Source organism: Sprattus sprattus, assembly GCF_963457725.1.
Source record: "Sprattus sprattus genome assembly, chromosome: 20".
In the NCBI taxonomy this organism is placed as follows: Eukaryota; Metazoa; Chordata; class Actinopteri; order Clupeiformes; family Clupeidae; genus Sprattus; species Sprattus sprattus.
This window is the reverse complement of record NC_137918.1, coordinates 7322081-7329329: the sequence shown is the minus strand read 5'-3', so window position 1 is coordinate 7329329 and position 7249 is coordinate 7322081.

The window sequence follows — 7249 nt, the reverse complement described above, 5'->3', positions numbered from 1 at the left end:
AATCAACACATTGTATCCTGTACTGACTAGCCAATCAGTGCTAGCTTGCTGGGAACTGGGAAAGTTGAGTGAAACGGTGTATGCAGCTGTCATGGATCAGAGACCGAGAAATGGCACAAGTAAGAAGTCCTATATTTGGAGTTGTTCATAAAGTCATTGTAAAACGCACAATCAGTCAGTGGTTTTCACTCCACACTTCGTTCCACCTGTTTCAAAGATCCTTGTCGTTGTATGGAAGATATTAGGATCTGCTTTGGTAGCTAACGAAAGCTAACGTTAGCATTTTCGTGACCGATCTCCAATTCACATTTAATTAAGTTAACCATGAACAGTATTCATATGACCCATTATCACGATGAGAACATTTAGCAGACAGACTGCTATTGTCTTGTTCTCCAGACACATGCAAAGTGATGGTGGGGGTATACCGTTAAGTGCATATGCATCCTCAACAACTGGATAATGACCAGCCTGATTTCAAAACCACCTTGCAATGTAATTTTCGTTTCTTTTCATGGCACTTTGGGGTAGCCTATTTGTAACCATTTTCTGAAGTCTTCTTTATTGTGTATTTTTTGTGGAAGCGAGTTTTCTAGCGTCTCAGTGGAAGAGATATATGAGGCAGCAAGCGAGACCAATTTCTTAGTTACAATGCGTTCTGAACCCAAGCGATCTCTGAATCGCCAGAGCCTAAGATTAACTAAATAGAACAGGTGTTCATCAGCCCTTTGGGCCAGACATAAGGCATGCTTGTTAAACTTCCCCCAAGGCGTTCGGACACCGAATTGTATTCAAACCATGCGGGGTAGACCCCAGATCTCTCCCTAGGCAGAGCAGTGGCAGATTTAGGTTATAAGTATTGAATAATAATGAGCGGGCCAGCAGTTGCCAGCAAGCTAGCGCTGATTGGCTAGTCAGTACAGGATACAATGTGTTGATTTGCGCTTTAGAAAATCTGCCAAAAGCGCTGATTGGCTCTTTAGAAAGGCTGTAAAAACAGTGCCAAAAAGATTTTGTAATTCGTAACAGAACTCCGTAATGCGTAACTGAAATCCGTATCTGCAGATATATTTTGAAAGTGAAGATAGTTTTTGAAAGTGTAGATAGTTTTTGAAAGTGTAGATACATTTCGTATTTGAAATATGTATCTGTAAATAGATTTTGAAAGTGAAGATAGTTTTTGAAAGTGTATATACATTTCGTATTTGAAATCCGTATCTGTAGATAGGTTTTGAAAGTGTAGATGGTTTCACAGATACTAAATCTATATTACAGATACAAAATCTATATTACAGATTACAAAATATTTATGGCATTGATCTGATTCCATAAATGTTCCGTCTTTGAAACTGCCTACAAAAGATATGAACATTCCGTTGGCTAATTACATGGTCCAACGTCAATGATGAACCTTAAACTGCACGTGTAACAGTTTTGTTGCAAAGCACAGTCTTATCGCGAAATTAGATCTCGTGTTTGTTGAGTTAAAACCGATTTATTGTTGTATAATCATAGGGAGCAGAATGGCAGGCTAACAAATGTAAGAGTTATAGCCTACCACCAATTAACATTAGCCTTTCATCACTTCATGGATACCGTCATCAAACAGAGAGAGCATAGTGGCATACCTTTATGTTTTGCTTGTTTCTCCTCTTCTTCTTTTCTTTTTTTTTTCGAAATTTGGCACCTGACGGATTTTTGCATTTTCCTATCCATCTCTGTGCTTATTTTGCACGCGACAATCAACACATTCTCCATCCCCCAAGACCGTCAGTACAGAAGTTAAGACTAAACCAATTCACCTCGACCTTGGTGACACATAATCGTTCAGTATTACCTATTTGTATAAGCCATTTCACACAATTCAGAAAAACAAAAAACGTGCAGGAATTATAGGCCTGTAATTAAACTATTGCGTTTTTTGCAAGAAAGTCGAGGTGTGACTGACTTGCGCCCACTAATTGTATTATAGTATTGCTCTATAGCAGTGGTCCCCAAATGGCGGCCCGTGGGCCAGATCCGGCCCGGGTACGGCACATTTTTGGCCCGCGACGTCGTAAAAAAAAAAAAAAAAAAAAAATTTTTTTTTTTTTTTTTTTTTAAAGATTAACGCTCTTTTTGGCCTCGCAAACTGTGTAGTAGGCTAACGTTACGGTTTGAGTGATGGTGAGCGCGATACGGCGAAATGTTTGATAAAAAGCTTCTGAATAGAAAGTTTACCTTTTAAAAGTTGTGCAAAAGAAGCGAGCTTCACTGTCAACGGGCAGCTTTTCAGAGTCTGAAATGTGCACTTTATAATTTTATTTTGTACACCCCTGTTTGGCAATGTTGTTTTTCAATAAAATAAAACATTGCATAAAGCAAGCCAATCCACTTTTCCATGATAAGAGCATTAAAATAAAATTTGCGATTAATTTGTGATTAATCGTGATTAAATATTTTAATCGTTTGACAGCACTAATAAAAACTGTTATTTTTTTAAACCGCTGTCATTTTTTTTTGGGGGGGGGGGGGGGGGGTTGTTGGCCCTCAGCCTCACTTGCTTTACATAATTTGGCCCTTGGGGAAAAATAATTGGGGACCACTGCTCTATAGCCTACAGTGGATCCCCCCGTCCCCCGACTTGTCTGTTCCACTTGGGAGTCCCAGAGGTTAACTTTTCCCCAGGGGGCGCCAATTCGCCAATTCCCCACACAGTGATAAAATAGATAGTAGAAAACCACTTCGCGGCCCAGATTATTATTACAGTGCATGAAATGCCCTGTATTGTTATTCCTAGGCTTCTTCTTCTTATTACAGTGCATGAAATGCCCTGTATTGTTATTCCTAGGCTTCTTCTTCTTCTTCTTCTTCTTCTTCTTCTTCTTCTTCTTATTCTTGTTACCTTTTTCTGCGATTAATTCAGCCCGAACCGCTTAACGTAGAAACTTCATTCAAACTTTGACGCGTAGGTCTTGTAAACGACACTTATGCTATGTATTTTTCACTTTTCTAAACTTTATACTTTTTAAGATATTAAAGAAAAACAAATATAAATTTCTCCCATTGACTTACATTGGGCCATTATGACATCATAATAGGGTCTTTAAACTGGCTTGCACCTGTGCTTCACTGACAGCTGCACCAAATCAAAGGAACCTCTACTCTCTCTGTCCCTCTCAATTTAACTGTAACTAGGAACATTAAGACACCATCCATTCTCTACTTTTTTTTCTCTCCATCTCTCCATCTTTCTCTCTCAGTCAACTTTCTCTCACACTCAATCTCTCTTCTTCACTCCATTTTTATCTCCTTTTTTCAATATTTTCACTCTCTCTTTATCTCTTCATCCAGAGCCACTCTTGTTCACTCTTCTTTCCTTCTTCCACTCTTCTTTCCTTTCTTATTTTCTTCTTTCACTCTTCTTTCCTTTGTTCTTTCCTTCTTTCACTCTTCTTTCTTTTCTTATTTCCTTCTTCCACTCTTCTTTCCTTCCTTCACTCTTCTTTCCTTTCTTCTTTCATTATTTCACTCTTCTTTCTTTTCTTCTTTCCTTCTTCCACTCTTCTTTCCTTTCTTCACTCTTCTTTCTTTTCTTCTTTCCTTCTTTCACTCTTCTTTCCTTCTTCCGCTCTTCTCTCCTTTCTTCACTCTTCTTTCCTTTTGTCTTTCCTTCTTCCACTCTTCTTTCCTTTCTTCTTTCACTCTTCTTTCTTTTCTTCTTCCTTTCTTAACCTTTGCATTTCATGCACTGGTATTTCCTTCAGGAAATGCATTTTCTAGTTATTCTTGTTACCTTTTTCTGCGATTAATTCAGCCCGAACCGCTTAACGTAGAAACTTCATTCATATTTTGTCGCGTAGGTCTTGTAAAGGACACTTATGCTATGTATTTTTCACTTTTCTAAACTTTATACTTTTTAAGATATTAAATAAAAACGAATCTAAATTTTCCCATTGACTTACATTGGGCCATTATGACATCATAATAGGGTCTTTAAACTGGCTTGCACCTGTGCTTCACTGACACCTGCGCCAAATCCAAGGAACCTTCTCTGTCCCTCTCAATTTAACTGTAACTAGGAACATTAAGACACCATCCATTCTCTACTTTTTTTTCTCTCCATCTCTCCATGTTTCTCTCTATCCCTCTCAGTCTACTTTCTCTCACACTCAATCTCTCTTCTTCACTCTTCACTTCACCTTTTTTCAATATTTTCACTCTCTTTTTCTCTTTATCCAGAGCCACTCTTGTTCACTCTTCTTTCCTTCTTCCACTCTTCTTTCCTTTCTTCTTCCACTCTTCTTTCCTTCTTTCACTTTTCTTTCCTTTCTTCACTCTCCTTTCTTCTTTCCTTCTTTCACTCTTATTTCCTTCTTTCACGCTTCTTTCTTTTCTTCTTTCCTTCAACTATTCTTTCCTTCTTTCACTCTTCTTTCCTTTCTTCACTCTTCTTTCACTCTTCTTCCCTTTCTTCACTCTTCTTTCTTTTCTTCTTTCCTTCTTCCACTCTTCTTTCCATCTTCCACTCTTCTTTCCTTCTTTCACTCTTCTTTCCTTTCTTCTTTCCTTCTTTCACTCTTCTTTCTTTTCTTCTTCCTTTCTTAACTTTTGCATTTCATGCACTGGTATTTTCTTCAGGAAATGCATTTTCTAGTTTATTTATTTACTTGGTCGTGCCGCCCTCCACGTGACTTGAAAAAGTGCCGCCCCGGGCCACCGCCCGGGTGGCCCGTGCCTAAAACCGCCACTGGGTAGTGTAATGGCAAGACATATTTGCACTCCACATAGGTACAGGTTACACTGAAGTATTATTGTGATGCATGTTTCCTTTTCATTAAGAAATGTGTTAATGGTAGCCTTTTTGGAGAGTTACCAACAAATAAAGTTTGAGATTATGTAGTGGATGCAGTTGAATATAGATGTCAACGTTGCTGTCTAAACTATAAACTAAATGTCATAAAGAAAGAAATTATTTAAAATTAAGTTATGGTTGAAATAGGATCACTTCTTTATTGTAAGGGTAAGTGTGGTAAGAATGGTCATGCAGTTGGACTCAAATGTAGGTTAATTTTATTGAATGTATGTAGCCTACTGTACTGTATGACTTCGATGATGCTAGCTTTGACAGCCCACTCTCAGACAGATCGTAATAAATGTCCTTACAATGGGAACACAGTTTAAATACTCTGCTGGAGATGGCGTTACTATCCCCGCCCGAATTCAGTGCACAGTGCACGTTCGATGCACGCATAGGCTAGCTAATTTCACAGCAATTAACGTAAACAGCTCCTAAGAGATACTTAAGAACTCGTGCATGTTGCGCTCATGCACCTGACTTTAAAATCATGTTCGGGAAACGCTTGTAAGCAGAAAGTGTTATTGAGTCTACGATGTCGCCAAAATCCACGTAGGCCGTTAAGATACGTCGTTATCGGGAAACGAGGCCCTGAGCATTTGTAGACTGCCTGTAGGAAACCATCTACTAAAATGTGTACAAGCTCAAGCACAAGAGGAACTGTCAGTACTAGATAATTACCATAATTTACCGTGAAATAAAGTGTTAGCAGAAAGTGATTATTAAATTAAATATTAAATATTAAACGAATCATCTGTGCCTACCCTGCCTCTGTATCTATGTTTATGTTTTGATTTGTTGTTCTTTGTATCTAATGACTGTGTTGGCAATGCAAGTGTTCTATTTGTCATGTGAATAAGGCTCTTTTGAAATTGAATGTGAAACTCACAGAGGTGGACCACTGCAGCAAGAGCTGGAAGGGTGAATAGCAGGCCGAGGCAGAGGCCAAGAGCTAGAGGAAGCAGAGTAACCCTTCTGGACTTGGAAACTTCTCCTCCGCCACTGGCACACGGAGGATCTGTGGCCTCAGGGAACCTGGAGCCAGACACTGTGTGAAATAAAACTCATCAATAATGAATTAATAACTACATCTTTACCTCATCTAATGAATCATTCTGCTTCCTACAGCTGAAATTACAAATATGACAAGTTATACAAGTTATACATAGCCAATGAACAGTATTTGTACCATGATAATTCTTTAATAGCCGGTTGCAAATCTGATGTTACTTACTGTCCTTCCTGACTGCAGGCGCATTCATATTCCCATAGACATGGTCCATTCTGACACTACAGTAGTATAATAATGATTAATGTGCGCTAATGAGAGACGTGTCAGCTTAGCGATCACACACTGAGTGCGACTTCACCTTCACCCTCATAGACTCTTAGTATCATGAGGAAGTTAAGAAGGGACCGAAACAAAGCACGGTCACCTTATCAGCGTTAAACATTCACAGCCACAACCTCATGGGTCAAAGATATTCCACGTATCGATACATCTCTTTGTAAATGTCTTCTGAACATTATTGGTCAATAGTTTAGTGATGCTCGGGAAATGATGCAGCTTTTGCACATACAGTATGTCTATAGGATTTTTACTCAGTCAGTTCTCAAAGCTTTGGAATGGGAGCTGGAGATATCACCTTAGTGACTTTGAGAGCTCAGCCTCTTCAACAGAAATGGAGATGAACCCGGCAAATGTGGATGTAGAAACCATTTGTGCTGTTTACATGAGTCCATAATAACTGAAGACATTTGGTTAGTGGCACTAGAAAGCGGCATGTATCCATATTGAGAAAAAAATGGAACTTCAAGGTCACCTCCTGCCATAGCAAAGACATTTGTTCTACACACCATCATTCTATATAGAGCTAAATCTTAAGATATTTGAATTTAAAATATAAATAATCGGGTCTGAGATACTTTGGGAAAAGAGCCATCTACAGAACTTTAAAAGTAGTTGTAGTCATTCATATTTCATCATATGGTGTAAGTATGTCTTAGCAGCCCAGGTAAGAGACTGGGCCATTCTATAGCTTGTGAAGTCAAAGTGAGTTCTAAAACTACATTGGTCTCTTACAGCAAAAACATGTCAAAGTGTAAGTCTACCTACTTCACAGAGCCTTCTCAAAATCATCATCTTAGTACATATGAAGTACCAACTTCATGAAATGCTGCATCTAGCAGAAAATGAAACCATGCAAGGTGTTTGTTCTGGATGGACAAGCTAGATATGAGTGAATAATGTCAAACCAACATGAGGCAAATTACCTTGTCACTTAGAACATTCTCATTCAGTCAGCACCACCAGGATCCTGACCTCCAAAGCATCTCCCGTATGTTTGAGGGTAACACTGAAGCCTAATATGTCAATCATGCCATGTACTTAAATTGGATTGAGGATGAAAG